Raw genomic sequence first — 17,467 nt, forward strand, 5'->3', positions numbered from 1 at the left:
GCTTTTTAGGTTTGTTAAGTTTTTAGGCTTTTAGCAGCAGTTCAGCAGAGATTCATTCTGAATGAGGACTCAGAGGCTTCGGTCTGAGGAAACAAGATCAGCTAAGAAACTGGCGAGGTGAGCTTGGATGTAACCTATTCTGTCTCTCTGAATTTTCAGCGTTCACCCCAATACCTGGCTCCAGGTTTGTTTTTATTAATAAGATCTTTTAAGATTCATGCTACATGTTCTGTACTTTGATCTTCAGGCAAATTTTATTAGGGTATGCAATATATTACCACATTTCCCTTTTTTATATAAAATAATAAAAGATTAAATAAGAAAAACTATATACAATAAGTACATACAATATATACAGTCAAGAATTATGTTAACAATGTCCAGTCCGGAAATATTTGACAAATTCAGAGAAAATACTTCATTATCTATCCTATTTTGGTGAATCTAAAATGTTGTACCTAATTCCCTTTCTATCTTGACTTGTATTACCAACCCAAAACTATCTTTTAATGTCTTTCAAACTTATACACTTTACACTTCTCTCATGAGTTTCTTTTCTGAATTTGTTAACAAAGAAAACTATAACTATAACTATCTCAGAGACCCAAGAATGAAATAATGTTACGTAAGTAAGCCTGGAAGTGCAGATAGGCAACTTCCACAAAATGTGAGAAATGAAAGAAACAGCTGGCTGGCTGCCTGGACAGTCACCCAAGATTTCTCTGCAATGTTGAGCATCCATCTTCAGCTTATAGGCCTAGCATATCTGACAGACTTACCTGTGAAGGGGGATTTTCTAAAGGGCCTTCCTACCTTGTCTTGGCAAGATTCAGCAGTCCTTTCTCTTGTGTCCGGCTTGTCCATTTGGACAGCATACTGTCAGCAGTCAAGGTAAGGGCACTCTCTTGTCCAATTGCTAACTTTTGCCACAAAAAAGTAAACTCCATATGGAGTTTCTTTGATGCCCATCATCTTCTCTGAAGTAGATTGGCACTGCCAAGAGCAGACATGTCTCAGTGTTGTTAAAAAAAAAAAAGAATCTATATTATTAAAACATCTTAAATGCCATATTCTGTAGATCTCTAAAGTGTTTGAAGATGATCTATCTAAAATATATCTGTTTGACCTTGAAAACATACCTAATAGGACTGGAAGTTTGATAGTAATAACTAACTACTAACTTTCATTTCTTTATATCCTAATCAGTTAGTGATAATAACTTTCAAGGACTAGAAATTTGCAATACATTGTTAAATTAATGGTATAAGTATAATATCTTGAACAAAGTTAGAAATATATGTAGAGTATTTTCTAACAAAAGCAATCTCAAATTTGTATCAATATACATAATTTGTATACAATATAAAAAAATCCAATCTGATGTAAAATATTTAAAACTAGTAGTTGCTTTTTAAAAGTAGATTCAATAATCTACCTTTTTATATTATCATATCCATATCTTTCCTTTTTTCTTTTGAGTAGATTCTATAATCTACCCTGTATCCAATCATTTCTGTAACTTTTTTCCTCAGAGTAGATTCAATAATCTACCTTTTATCTTATATCTATATCCTCTTTTTTTCAGAGTAGATTCAATGATCTACCCTTTTATCCTATTATTTCTATATTTGTTTAGAGTAGATTCAATAATCTAATTTTTATCCTATTATTTCTATATATTTCTATATCATATCCTCCTTTCTTCTTTTAGAAAGAGATTGATGGTGGCCAATAACAATTTTTAAACAACCCCTAAACAAAGACAAACATCCATAATCCAGTTTTGGGGAATGTGGGCATAGTTTTCTAGGCTACTTCCTGCTGGTTGGGGACACTTGTGTCTTATGGAGACACAAGAAAATTTAGGATGATGAACAAGTCCTGATTAGAGTAGTCTGTGAGGCTGTATCATCTCAACTAGCCATCTTGATATTGTCCTGAGAAGTTTGTAGTCCAAAGCCAATCTTTGGGTGGTGTTTGTCAACTTAATGGCATTATCATCATCCATGTGGAATCGTCATTGTGGGGTCCCATCATCTTTTTGGAGACTTCAAAGATCAATGTTAGTGTGGTCATGGTTCACCACAGAAAATCTTTTTCATGGGATGTTTTTTCTGGATGATTTTTCCTTTTCCTTCAGGTGTCTCGTTTGTTCAGTGTTCTTCAGATTCCTTAGCCTTCATTCTCCTCAAAGACAAAAACAAAACCCTTCCCCAACCCTAACTTGTTCCATTGCTTTGGAACCAAAATTAGCAGGACCTCATGGAAGTAGTACATGGCTGACAAAAGATGTTCACCTTATGAAATCTGAGAAGCAGAGAGAGAAGCAGGTAAGGGCCAGGGACAAGACATGCCATTCAAAGTTGCACCCTCAGTGACCTACTCCCTCCAGTTTCTACCACATCTTGATAATGCTATCAAGTCCATTAATGAATCCTTAGTGGATTACTTCTCTGATGAGGTTAGGAACCTCATAATCTAATTACTTCCCCAAATCCCATCAACTAGAAGTCAGTCTTCAACATGTATACTCAACTTCCATCATCAAAGTGGTACATCTTTGTTTCTTACACAAAATATGGCAATTTTGCACTGTAGGAATCGTTCAACATATCCATATTCTGGGCAGAATGGGAAATCAAACTTTTCAGTGCCTTTTAAGAGCCCATTAGGAGTCCCCATGGGAGGTCTTACCCTCTCTGAGGACTGGATGGGGGGGAGCTAGGTGGGAGGGAAAGGAGGGGAGGGAGGGGGAACTGTGGTTGGTATGTAAAATGAAAAAAATTAAATAAAATAATTTTAAAACAGAGCCCACTGTGCTTGTAACTCCTTAGCCAAATCAAAGCATATGGTCCCACTTGTAGTAGGTAGCCATTCCAGCTTTGACCTGGAAGTTCCAACCCGCATTGAGGCTTCAGCAACTGTCATGCCTACAAAGTGGGGCAGAGAAAGGACCCTGAAGACCTGAGATCCAGATGGGCAGCTCTCTCTCTGTTCCTGGACCCTTGACGGTGGAGGTTGACTGAACAGAGCTCCAGAGAACACCTCTGGACTGCAATACACCTTCCCCAGAACCCACGACCTACCTGTCCCTTTTTTGTAAGTTACCCACTAAATAAATCTTCCTTTTAACTATGTGGAGTGGCCCTAATAATTTCACCAATACCCACTAGGTATAATAAAGATTAGATAATGTAATATTTCTGTGGAGCCATGTTATACAAAGCAGGTTAAGATGGATCCAAGCAGAATGATTCAAATGGTAGGCACAGGAGAAGGACCAGGCACAGGGCCTGCAAGGGTCAGAGCCAGGTTCTCTGCATATATACTATGACTGTTAGCTCGGTGTTTTTGTGGGATTCCTAACAGTGGGAGTTGATGTGTCTCTCTTTTGCCTGCTCTTGGGACTCTTTTCTTCTTATTGGATTGCTTTTTCAAGCCTCGATATGAGGGCTTTTGCCTTGTCTTATTGTATCTTGTTTTGTCCTGTTTGGCTGTCATCTCTTGGAGGCCTACTCTTTTCTAAAGTAGAAACAGAGGAGGAGTGGATTTGGGAGAAAGAGGAGGTTATAGGGAGGTGGGAGCAGTAGAGGGAAGGAAAACTGTGGTCAGGATGTATTGTAGGAGAAAAAAATCTATTTTCCATTAAAAAATTAATGTAAACAATTCAAAAAATGGAGAGGGGACTAAGAGAGAACAACCGTAAATGGAGATTAAGAGCCCAGAGGATCAAGTTACACAACAGCCTCCCATATGCAGAGGGGCTAGTCCAGTCCGATGCAGGTTCCACAGCTGTTGGTCTAAAGTTCATTGAGTTCCTACAAGCTTGGTTTAGTTGTCTCTGTAGATTTCCCCATCATGATCTTGACCTCCCTTATTCATATAATCCTTCTCTTTCTTTGACTGGACTCCTGGAGCTTAGCCTGGTGCTTGGTTGTGGATGCATACATCTGCTTCCATCAGTTACTAGATGAAGGCTCTATGACAACAGTTAGGGTATTCACCAATCTGATTACTGGTGCATGAACTGGCCTTTTGGAGCCCATTACCTATGGTGGGATGCCTTGCTCAGCCTTGATTCAAGGGGGAGGGGCTTGATCCTTCCTCAACTGAATGTACCAGGCTTTGCTGACTCCCCATGGGAGGCCTTATTCTTTTGGAGGAAGAGATAGAGGATGGGTTGAGGGAGGTGAAGCTGAGGGAGAGCAGGAGGAAGGATGAGAGGGGGGCCTTTGGTTGGTATGCAAAATGAATTTTAAAAATTAATAAAGAAAAATAAAATGAATTATATATATAATTTATTATAAATATTTATAAAATTATATATATTACTGATAACATTTTTAAAAAAGAGCCCAGAGAATGGGGATCTTCCCACAGCTTTCCAGCTATTAACCTTAGAGCCTTCTAAAGAAGAATTTACATTAATGTTCCTAAGACTTGAACTGACAGCCTGTGTTCCTTTTCTTCAGTTTTGACATTTCTAGCTACAGTTTTAATATTACATACTTGCTTGTGCAGATGTCTAGAGTCATTTCATTTCTTCCAAATGACCACAGCCACCTCTGGAAACTGCATTACCTCCTTCAACCCGTCAAAATATGTTAGTGCAGCAATTTCCTAGATGGTATCTTCCCTTTCAGATGTGGAAATAATTTAACTCTATGACTCACTCAAATATGTTGGCTTAATGAAAACATTAAAAGTAACAATAGATGTCAAGCAGAACTGCTTAGCACAGAGCAGAAACAAAGTTATATTGATATGTCTCAACAAAATAGAGTTCATTACTGAAAGTCGCCTTAAAAGCAAAATTTGAATATTGAAACCATATTTTTCTCATTCATTTCACTTCCTATGCAAAAAAAAAAATCAGTCCCAAGATGTATGAAACAGAATTGTACTTCAGAGCCAAGTATCTGCACCACTAATGGGAATGAGGATATGAAACAGGAAGAGAGAAAAGATATCATTAGTCACAATGTGCGGACTTGTACTCTCTAGATAGACAAAAGAAATTAACAAGTCTGTCCATGAAGGGCCAACTGGGACTAAATATAGGCCAGAGAGAAGAAAAGAAACTAGCTGTCATTGTTGCCTACCAAAAGCCAGCACGAGTGGATTTTTAAAGTACTATGATATTCCTAAAATGGTTATTTCTTCATCATCCAGAACCATCCAGGAATAGTGCCTTGTGCCTAATTAAGTTACTGTTACTGTAGGTGTTAATAAAAGCCTCAGATATTAATGGCATATTGTGCAAGAAAAAAAATAAATGCAGCATGGCATTTTAAATTCCTCAGAGGCTTTTCTAAGACTCCTGGAGTTACTAGAGAGATACTATTATAGTATCTCAAGCTATAGGCAGCATGGCTGATTGGAAAACTTAAAATTGGTTGTCATCTAAAAAGACTGTACTATGCTTTGCACAGTATACGTCTTGCAATACTTATGGGGAAACTTCATTTCAATGTAGTAGTGTTGGAAGATGGGCCCAATGGAAGATGTTTCAGTTAATGAGAGATGCACATTTGTGAGTTCAGTAATGCCCCCATAAAAGGGCTTGTGGGACTAGGTTTGCTCTCTTATACTCATCTGCCATATAAGGCCATGTAGAGTTCAAGGACCACACAAGAAAAAAAGACCCAAACTTCATCAGATCACCAGCACTGCCTTGATGTTAGACTTCTAGCCTTCAGAACTGTAAGAAAATACATCAGTCCTTTACACACTGCCGAGTATTCAGTGTTCTGCTATAATAGCACAAACTAAAACAATATAAATGAATTTTTCCTTCTTAGTTTTACAAGATTAGATCTATACATATTAAGGACAACATTAGAATTCAGAAGGTTTTGTTCCAAGGGCTCATTGCCATAACAGGATAGAAATTTCATTTAATACACATGGTTAACATGGAGTTCAACTATAATATCATTCATAAATCATTTTAAGTAGGGTCTGGGGAGATTGCTCAGTGGTAAAGGGCACTTTCTCTGAAAGCATGAAGACCTGAGTTCATATCTCTAGTCTCTGTGTAAAGACTCGGTTACACACCTATAACCCCAGCCTAAATGTGAGAGAGAGACAGGCAGATCCTGGGAGTTCACTGACCAGCCAGCCTAAACTAAGTGGCAAACTTTTGGTTCAGTGAGAAACCATGTTTTAAGGCAATCAAGAAGAAAGTGATAGAAGATACCCCACTTCCAGCTCATGCTGGTACTCATTCAACATACATGCACCACACATGTATATGCGGTACCGCACGCATGCGCATGCATATGCACACACATGCAACATAGTTAATGTTTTCTCAAACCGATACATGCAACATAGTTAATGTTTTCTCAAACCGATGATTAAAAAGTACATCAGTAATCACAGTTCCTCAGAAACATCACCATAAGGATCATCTGTTCTGACAGACATGCACAGAATCAGGAATAAGTAGAGCTGTTATTAAGACCATCTCAGGTAATGATGAACACATTAATTTTTAACCTCCCTCTTTATGCATTTGTAGTATAATTAGTAATCTCAGAAAACATACCTAGAATATAGATCATTTAAGGTTTTTCTTAAATTATTAGATATACCATTGATTATCATTTTAATGAATCTTTCTAGGTTAAAAACTTTCCTTCTTTTTCCTCCTTTTTGTTTTCTTCCATTCCCTCTCTCCTGTTCAATTATTTTAATTATTTTTCAGTAGTTGATTATGGCATAATTATACAATTCAGCCTCCAGATGGTTTACAGGCCTTGCCATTTTCATATCAGAGCCCAATATAGGAATGCAGCCATAGCAATCTTAAAATTTTCACAATTGTATCACGAATTGCAGTACCAGGAAGATCATTCAAACACTGGATTTTGGGGGGGGGCATCTTGCTCCTTGGACTGTACCCAAAGTCACAGTTGTCAGGCCTGTATGTAGCCATTGGTTCACGCCTCCTCGGGAAAGTATCTGATTCCCATCAATGCTAAGACAAGTTACCATCAACTGGGTAGCTGAAAATAATGGTTTTAAGCACAAGCATGAGGACCTGAATCTGGATCCCAGCACCATGGAAGAGCTGAAGTGCAGCCATGCTTGTCTGCAAACCCAGAGCTCCAGCACTCACAGACAAACAGTCTAGCTGATTAATAAGATCCAGATTCAGTGAGAAATGCTGCCTCAAAAAGTAAAGGAAGGTGGAAGGTGGTGAGGAAGACACCCAACATTGACCTCTGGCCTCCACTTGCCACACACACACACACACACACACACACACACACACACGCACACGCACACGCACACGCACATGCACATATGTACTTTCACACACAAAAACAAAGAGTGATCATATCATTAAAGTCTGTCCCCCACGATTGAATTAATTTCATTTTTGCAAGAGTTTATTTTGAAATGGGATCAACACTCACTCACACTCTCATGCCTTCTCTCAGTATAGCAGGAAATACACTCACCAAATGCCATTCCTTGAGCTTTGAATGTGTACACTAGAGTACCATGTGCCAAATAAACTTCTATTGTTAATAAACTACCATCATCAGAGATAGTAGAGTACGTTGTACTGAGCTAGAGACTGAAGTCTTTTATTTTGATTCTGTGCTTTGCCCACAACGGGTCAATAACTTTCACAGAAAAAAACCATCAGGGTTATAAGGGCACAGAAATGGCCTACTTTGCTTTCCACATTCAGAGAGGAATGAAAATCCACTCTGGCCTTCAAATTCTCCAGAGGTTTCTAATTTTTATGAAATGAATATTTGCTCTCTGTGTGTGTATACGTGTACGCACATGTGTCTGTGTTTAGTTTGTTTAAAAAAAAAATCTCCAGGGAAGAAGCAATGATCTACTCCAGAAACCTTTTCAAAGATGAAATGGCTTTGATTTCCCTCATACAGACTAATCTCTATGTGGCTGCCAGAGGATACTATTTAAGTAGAAGGCAAGAAAAAGAGGTCAGAAACTCATCTCATTCCCTCTCAGAATAGCAATAGAGGAAGCAAAGAAAATACCAGGAGAGCTATTCTCTGTCTCCTCCTCCTGGTACAAGGGAAAATATCAATTTACGGTAGAATGGATCTTGGTCCTTTTACCAATTTTATTCATATCCAAACAAATTTAGCAAAATCTTTAAAAATTTGCACACAACATAGCTATTGAGATAGACACAAAATAGAACTTATTTTCCCGAGGACAGACAAGACTAGTTGTAAATGCTCAATTATCTGTATTCTTAGATTCAGAGATGAGGGATTTGTTTTGGATGTGGATTGGCCCTGAGCCAATCTAGGGCAGGCTTCACTACCTACCACTTGAATGACCATAGGCAAGGAACTTGACCTTTTTCAACTTCTCTATGAGCAAAATGGATAAACAGTGCCTACCTTGTGGGGTGATTTTGAACAACTTATTGCCATGCCTGGGTACACATAGAGAACTCTATAAATGTCATCTATCACTATTATCAAAAGTTATCCCAGAATTGTGGGAGATAAATACAAAAAAAAATCATTTTCTAAGCCCCAAACTCAATGCTAGCACTAGTACATGGGAGAAAATTGAAGAATATGAATTATTAGTTCAAATTCCTTTTTAAGCCCTATTTTGGCATTGCAGACACTCTTACATTTACATTTCTCACTAAAAAAAATGAGAATTTCCATCAGAGATTTCATTGCTGTGATGCCCTAAACAGAAGAAATGGATGAGATGTAAAAGAACTAAGAACTCTCCATATCCTTCTGATTAAGGAATTAAGCCTTAAACACATCAGCCTCAGCAAACAGTCACAAACTGAGATTTTCACACAGAGAATCACACAAAATTTGGTTTTCATTGACTTACAATTAGGGTACAAAACTGTAAGGAAAAAAAAGAGACTAGGCAAGTAGATGGATATGTATGAAGTTAAAGAAAGATCAAGAGAGAAGACAAAGAGAAGAAGATATAAGAAGAGGGGTGGGGAAATCTTAGGGAAATGGGGGTTCACTACTGTTCCCCAGACTGAAGGCAAATCATGTTTTTCTTACTCATGCCAAACTTTGCCTTTATACTTCTCTCAATAGAAACTTCCCAATCCGACAAAAGTCATATATTCTCTCTCTCTCTCTCTCTCTCTCTCTCTCTCTCTCTCTCTCTCTCTCTCTCTCTGTAGGTGTGTGTGTATGTGTATCTCAATTCTCCATTTCCTTCTCCCTGTTCTCCACAACAAAATTCATGAGATTCGTGCAGAAATTTACACCAGACAAAATTCTATGTTCAAATTTGACTTGTTCTATAAAACTAACTTCCCCTGGAGAAAAATAACCATAAATCTCACCCAGGTGTGATACCTGCAAGCTACAACAATGGCTAGCCTGAAAAATATTCTCACTGGTGCAATAGTGGTATGGGTGTTATGAGTAACCAACCACTTTTTAGTTAGATTTAAAGTCGGCTCCATGAGATGGACCCCATACCTGGCACTGTTAACAGGGCCAAGAACCGGTGACTAAATAGGCCATAGGCCCTAAGGAAGAACCTACTGATACTATTCTGATAAATAACAAAGTATTAAACCTACCTCCCAGTGACTTATTGATATACCCATAGATCATGGCATCTTTCAACCCTTGTTAGAGAAGCTTCTTTTTGCAGTAGATGGCAATTAATAGAGAGATCTACAACTGGTTCATGTACAGAGAATAGGACATTGTAGAGTGCTTATCCCTAAATGGGATGTCTATATCCTATTTCTCCCTTTCAACACTCAGAGATTTACAACAATAAGGAGGCAGAAGGATTCTCAGAGCTAGAAGTGGGAGATGATTTCAAGGAAACAGTGATCTCCAATGCAGCAGAGCAGCTACTCATATGAATTAACAGTGACTATGCATAAGACCTCAAGCCAGACAAAACCCCAGCAGAGAGTGCAAAAGGTGGATGCAAAGTCCCATCCCTAGCTAGGGAGTAATTGGTATATGATAGCTGCTGAGAGATAGTCAGTTTTAATGGTGTGGCCTTCGGTAGGTTGACCACACTCCAGGAAAATCCCCAAACTCAAGAGTATATGGACAACTGAAATTTGACTTGGTGGGTTTAAAAAGAGAGGGCTCAGTGATGAAGAGATGGCTCATCAGTTAAAAGTATTTGCTGCTCTTCCAGAGGACTCAAGTTCAGTCCCCAGTACCCACATTACATGATTCATAACCACTTGTGACTTCAGTTCCAACACCCTCTGGCCCCTAAACACATTTGATGTGCATAAATTCATACATGCACACGTGTACACAGATATAAGAATCAAAAATAAATCTTTTTAAAAGAGAGAGGGAGAACACAGTTTCTACAAGTACGAGGGTAGGAGTGAATCTAGGAGATGGAGGACAGGAATATATTAGATTGAAATATATTGTATGAAATTCTTCAAGAGCTAATAAAAATATTTAAAAAAAAAACCAACTTCCTCTGTAACAAGACTCATCTCTCTGAAAGCAGTCCTTGACTTAACAATAACACATTCATACACACACCTGTCATTACTTTTATCCTCCTCTGTATTTTGTCTGGAAAATATTTGGGTGCTGATAGAAAACTTACTTGTCTGTAAGGCAAGGTAGGAAGGCTTTATCAATAAGCAGAAGCAGTATTAGTGAGAACAGAGTCCCAGGTAAGATTAAGTACCTCAGTCCAGGCGGTTTTCTACCCAGTATCATACTACACAGGTCTGTTTACCTGTAGCCTGTCTTGTACCTTTGCCTGAAATTTTGTAAGTAAGATATTCATTTGGGTACTAGGCTTTCTCCATAGTGGTGCAAACTCTACGCAGAAGGTTGAAAGCCCTTCTATCACAAGCATATTCCATTTGGAATGGAATCAACCAGATTGCTTTCTTCTTGCTTCTGGAAAGAACATGAATCTAAAGGAGTTTTGATTCTGAAGAAAACAACTTAGAAGTGTTCAGGGCCTGTTTTCATTTACTTATATATGCATTCACTCACTCACACATACTGAATGCTCTGGGAGCCAGGCCATAAGGGAGCAGAGCAGCAACAGAGCTTAGGACAGACTGAAGGCAACAGAGTCGGCAATGAAAATTCCTAAGAGGTCAGAGATACAGTAAATTGTAGCAGTAAGTGAAACTAGGACAGTTAACAGATGTTATCTATTCAAATAGCTTGTCGAATTTCTCTATATCAAAAAGAGAAAAGCATGTTTTCTTTTTCTCTCAGTAACTCACTAGAACATGAAATATTAACAATAGTACTATAATTTACTCATCTTTTGGCTCTTGTGATAAAAATGCATTCTAAATGGGAGAAAAGCTATTGATTTTATGTTTTTAAGGTATTGGTAAGCTTAGCTCACTTACGTCTGAAGCAATCCTATTTATGTTACTCTAAAACCATTATGACCATAAATTCTCTTCCTGATGTTTGTGTTGGTGATGCTGTCCAACATTATTTAATGATAAGAAGCTGCATCTTGAAGTCCCCAGACCCTCACTTGGCTGGACTGATTCTTACGTCGTTTCTCTTCACCAACCCATTCTTAGCTATCACTTCCTGTGCTCCAAGTACACCTGCCACTACCTCACTTAGAACCCAACCAGCTGCTCTACTCCCAGTAAAGCTGTGTGAATGGTGTGGAAAAACCGTGAAGAGAGAGTCTGCAAAATCGTGAGAGTTCAAATTCCAATGGATGTATGTTGTGACATCTATTGTAGCATTCAGATCTCTTCAGCTATTTTCTATGTTATCATGCTGGATAACTGAGGAGGAACCATAAATGACCTCATTAACCAGTTGTTAAATATACACAAACATGAATTATTTAGGAAAAACTGCAGCAAAAAATGCAAAACTTCTCTCTTTTATTGTATTTTGCATTTAACAGAATTGATTGCCAGCCCTTATACCTCATGAATACTTCTGTGCAGACATGCCAGGGAAAATTCTTGTCCTCTGCATTCATGGCCAACTGTTCATGCTGTAATAGTCTCTGGGAACATCAGTTGTTCTTTTAGTAATGGGTCCTATTTTTTTGGCTCTAATCCCCTGCAGCTCCAACAAAATGCTTTATTTTACATGAAAAAAATTCTAAGAGTAAACTGCTCTTGTCATAGAATGATTTGGGGAAACTATCATAGTAAACTAATTGGTCTGATATTGTCTCCTTTCTGAATTCACAATGTAGAGTAACTTCTGGAATGAAATTTCTGAATAGTTAATGCCCTCTCTATCATCATGAGGGTAACAGAGCAAGGGATTGTTTGAACTGTTTAGTGGCCAAATTCTCCTTTCTTCTCCAAACTTCAGATTAATCATTGTCCCTCTGAGAATTCACCTATTTAGGGATCTGGTTTGCCTTGTAACCCTCCACTTCTACCAATGACTACTACTAATGTTTTGACTTCCAGTTTTAATAAATCGTAGTTTTCATAATGTTCACTTGAAGTAAATACTTACATTTAAGGTTTAAAATGTGGAAAGCATTTTCTGATGACCTTTTTGAGGCTATCTCAGGCTAATCTGGAACTCATTTTGTACCCCCACATTCAAGGCAGTTCCTCAGTCTCAACCTCTCAAGTGCTGGGATAACAGGGTGAACCTAGATCATGCTCAACCAGATGCCTTATTTAATGTAAGAGGCTACATGGTCAAGGGAGTAAATCAGGCGAGAGAAGAAGTTCAAAAGAGATGTAACAGGAAATCGGAGCAACGGGGAATCATTTCCAGTTCTGGAAATACTTCAAGCAAGACATTATCAATCAGAGCATAATGAAGCCATAACTACAAGTACTCTAAAATTGTGTTTTATGTTTTGGAACTGTTGAAAAATCAGAGAACAAATAATATTTTATGATACCTGAAAATTATAAGAAGTTCAAAATTTTGTGTCTATAAAGTTTTAGTGTTCCTAACAGTATTTGTTCATGAATACATTGCCTATTGCTGGTTTTACACTACAGTGACAGCAGTAGTTGGAAAACAGCAGTAGAAGACATCTCAGTTTTGATCTCTGGACTACACATGTACTTCACAGGTATGTACATCCATGTATCCATGTGTACATATGTACATAAAACACCGTTATACACACAGAGGCTGGAAAACCCCAAGCAACAGGGTGTAGAAGAAACCATAATCTCATACAATCTAAATTTACTATTCTATAATAATTATTACATAATGCTTTCTTTTTTTTTTTTTTTTGATTTTTCGAGACAGGGTTTCTCTGTGTAGCTTTGCACCTTTCCTGGAGCTCACTTGGTAGCCCAGGCTGGCCTCGAACTCACAGAGATCCGCCTGGCTCTGCCTCCCGAGTGCTGGGATTAAAGGCGTGCACCACCAATGCCTGGCACATAATGCTTTCTTAACTTTCTATATTAATTCAAAAACATGTGTTTTAAAGAGTATAATAAGTAAAGTAGAGAGAAGAAAATAAAATTATATATACCTGAAGCAATGCTGGAGACCCATGGCAAATGCTTTGAATCCCAATTAAAGAATAGGTTACTGTGACTGGAGAGATGGCTCAGTGGTTAAGAGCAATGACTGCTCTTCCAGAGGACCTGGTCTTCCAAAGGACCTGGGTTCAACTCCCAGCACCCACATGGCAGCTAACTGTCTGTAACTCCAAGATCTGACACCCTCACACAGACATTCATGAAGGCAAAACACCAATGCAAACAAAATAAAAATAAATAAATAAATAAATAAGAATCAAATAAATTTCCTCCATTACCAGCAGAAGATACATAAAGGAATAGAAATTTTTTAAATGGGGGGCGGTGCAAATGCTTGGTTCATTATTTTTCCAGGCTTGAAGGAAATTGTGTTTCTGAGATTGGACTGTTTTCTGTGTAGTCCATAGGCATCGATCCTGATCATCTATCATAATTTGGATCCTCACAGCTCAGCTTACTGTGAAGATTTGAATTCACACTGGAGCAAATAAGGTTCATGAGAAGCAATGTCATTCTTCTGATCATTCAGCAAGGCTTGTTTCCTATCTACCTTCCCTGAAAAATAAAATGACTGATCTTACTTTCTAAAGTAAGCCATGAGCATTACATATGTCTAAAGCAAATCTGTACGTCAATGAGAGAAGGACACAGCTTTGCGATTTCTAAGGTAGATAATGCCGTTCTCTACTGTTTTTCATCATCCAGCTCCTGGAAGAAACAGAACCTAAAATATATTAAGCAAGCAAAGGGGTAGGTAGGTCTGTACAAATGATAACTCTAGAGCCTCTGATATTGTCCTCTGAATGCAATAAGACCTCGAGCAACATCCTGTAGACCTAGATCTTTCCAGTCATGCTCCAATCTTGGTGCTACTTCCCTCCAACTTGATCCAGATTTCCATGTGGTGAGAAAGACTAGATTAGGGAAGCCAGGCTTTCTCCAAGATGAATTCATCTCATTGTAACATTATAGAGGTTATAAATCTCAAGAAATAAGTTTTTATTTGTACTCCCTTGGACAAGTATTGAAATAGTTTATAAATCAGAAATGTTTTCTTGGGAAACCACTGTGATTCTTTTCAAGTAGGCTTTGTAAGGCTTGTTAATTCCTGACATTTCCTCCCATGATGAGCAGGTCACGTGGGTGTTAGGCGGGCCCTCACCCTCCTCATCTTGCAAGCTTTAGAGGTATCCTTGGTTATACTCAATTATTAAAAAAAAAAAAAAAAAAAGCCTTTCACTGTGATGCATTAAGAAACCTGGAGCTTGGAAATGGTGGTGCACACCTTTAATCCAAGTACTCAGGAGGCAGAGGCAGAAGGATCTCTGTGAATACAAGGCCACCCTGGTTTACAGATCAAGTTCCAGGACAGCCAGGGCTGTTACACAAAGAAACCCTGTCTTGAAAAAGAGAGAAAAGGAAAGAAAAGAAAAGAAAAGTAAAGAGAAGGGAAGGGAAGGGAAGGGAAGGGAAGGGAAGGGAAGGGAAGGGAAGGGAAGGGAAGGGAAGGGAAGGGAAGGGAAGGGAAGGAAAGGAAAGGAAAGGAAAGGAAAGGAAAGGAAAAGAAAAGAAAAGAAAAGAAAAGAAAAGAAAAGAAAAGAAAAGAAAAGAAAAGAAAAGAAAAGAAATCTGAGTGTGTGGTTCCCATATTCAGATGCCTGTCTTTCATTTCCTTTCTTCTTGCCATACAACCTTTGTCTTCTGAGTCTATAATCTTCCTTCCATAGCAGAGACCACAAGAAGCCCTAATTTTTCATTTTTCCAGGATAGCAGCTCCAAAACAAGATGATCTCTCCTAACTTCCACATAGCAATCCCACAAAAGAATCTAATTAACAAGAATTACCCCTGAACCAACCACTGTCTTTGGGGTAGAAATAGTCTAAATTTTGTCCCCAGTACGGTGACAGAGAGCCAGAATTCTGTGACAGCCCTTGCATAATCACGTGGTTGATGCTGAAGAGACAAAAATCAATATATGATCACTATAATCTTCAGATTAGGCATGGATAGGCATGAAATAGATATTTTGTCTTCTGAATAGACAATAAAATAATGAATATTTTGGTTTGCATTATTTCCCACCATGGAAAACTTAAACACTATGAACCAAAACTCTCATCTTTTAGCATGTCATAGATAAAAACAGTCTTAGAAAATAGCCCACTCCAACCATTCACATTACACAACAGGAAAAACAAAACCAAAGTGAATTGGCAGAAATGGCAGAACCAAGCTAATATCCCAGCGTTCTCAAAATTTTACTGTCTCCTAGATGAGGATAACAATTAATTTAATGATAATTTACATCATGATAGAATATAACATGTATCTTATGCTAAATGGTTAAATTATTCTTTAAGTATCAATTCCTGGTAGCTTTAAAATGCTAACTACCATGCATATACATAATTAATACAGTATCAGATGAAATTATGCTGAATTTTTTAAACTCATAAAAATTTGATACAGAGACTACATCTTAATTTTCCCAAACAAGTCGAATACAGCATGACCTGTATTCATTGAAGTTTTCAAAGATCCTTAAGCCTGAACCTCTATTATAAAGAAGAGTTGATAATCTCTACTGAAAACACTGGGGAAATTATTGTTTAAAATATCTCTATGTTTTTATAAGCCATGTTGCCATCTCCTACCTCTCCTTGGGCCTTCAGACTCAGACTGAATTATATCACTGGTCGTGTGTATTCCTCTGCTCACAGATAACATCATTAGATGTTTCAGTCTCTATCATGGTATGAACCAGTTTCCATAATAAACGTCTTATCATCTCTACATCTGTATCCAATATATATGTGTGTGTTGGTTCTATCTCTCTGAAGACCTCTTGTCCTGGTGCAATGTAATAACACTGACTCATATGCCAGGTAATATACATTTAGAAGATGACACTTGTATACATTGTTCCTTTTATGTTCTGTAATAGTAAACATTCCTCTCCTTGCTAACCCCTACAAGTGTTATGAGAGACAAAAGCTTAACACTTAGAAATATGTGTGTGTAGATAGATAGATAGATAGATAGATACATAGATACATAGATAGATACATAGATAGATAGATACATAGATACATAGATACATAGATACATAGATAGATACATAGATACATAGATAGATATACAGATAGATATATCTGATAACATCTATGATTCATACTTTCTAGGGTGGACAACTTTACCCAACACAACTACTGATAGGCATATTTCCAGTAATGGTAGTATATGCCTATAATCCTGGAACTCTCTGGAGGCTGAGGCAGAAAGATCACAAGATTCAGGCCGCCATGTGCCACAAACTGAGCTGGAGACCAGCCTGAGATGCATAGTGAGATCCTGTCTAAGTGGATTTTTGTTGAAGGGTATCTCATGAGTGAAGAACACATCAATATTCCACAGGAAAGCCACCTAGGGAAGTAGTAGACCTCAATGTTTTAAAATTATCCACAGGAACTAGAGATCAGCATGCTGAGGAAGCCAAGCCTGTCTCACACAGACTGACGTTCCATGTCTTACAAGTGCATGTCTACTTCGGTGTAGAATTTAGAGTGGGAAAGGGTGTAAAAGCAAAAGGATTATTGGGGATGGTGAGGGAGAAAGACGGGAGGGGAAGAGTTAGGAAGAAAGAAAATAGAGGTAACTATGATTGAGTAAAATTTATGCATGCATGAAAATACCACAATGAAACACCTTATTGTGTACAATTAATATATATTAACATAATATTAATTTTAAAATTTATCTACATAAGAGGTACCTACTTGACCTATACAGAAGGCATATTTCAACCAAAATATCTTGTTAAAAACTCTCTGAGGATATAACAAAGACAAAATTTAGAGATGTGGTAAGTTCCTTCACAAATTGCTAGCTCTGAAATTGTACTTAGAAAATTAGACCCCAGACTTCCCATCACCTGCCTGGCTCCCACTCACAAGCACAACATGTCAAGGACACAACCAGTACAACCATATTTTTTGTGTTCTCTCTT

General features: G+C 37.9%; 1 long non-coding RNA gene across 1 annotated transcript in view; it reads left to right on the forward strand.

Annotated features, from left to right (window-relative positions):
- The window catches only part of LOC143267529 (uncharacterized), a 45,787-nt gene that overhangs the window by 10,064 nt on the left and 18,256 nt on the right, over positions 1–17,467 (forward strand). The gene's annotated exons all lie outside the window — the stretch shown is intronic.

The sequence above is a fragment of the Peromyscus maniculatus genome, chromosome 10 (assembly GCF_049852395.1).
Source record: "Peromyscus maniculatus bairdii isolate BWxNUB_F1_BW_parent chromosome 10, HU_Pman_BW_mat_3.1, whole genome shotgun sequence".
Taxonomy (NCBI): Eukaryota; Metazoa; Chordata; class Mammalia; order Rodentia; family Cricetidae; genus Peromyscus; species Peromyscus maniculatus.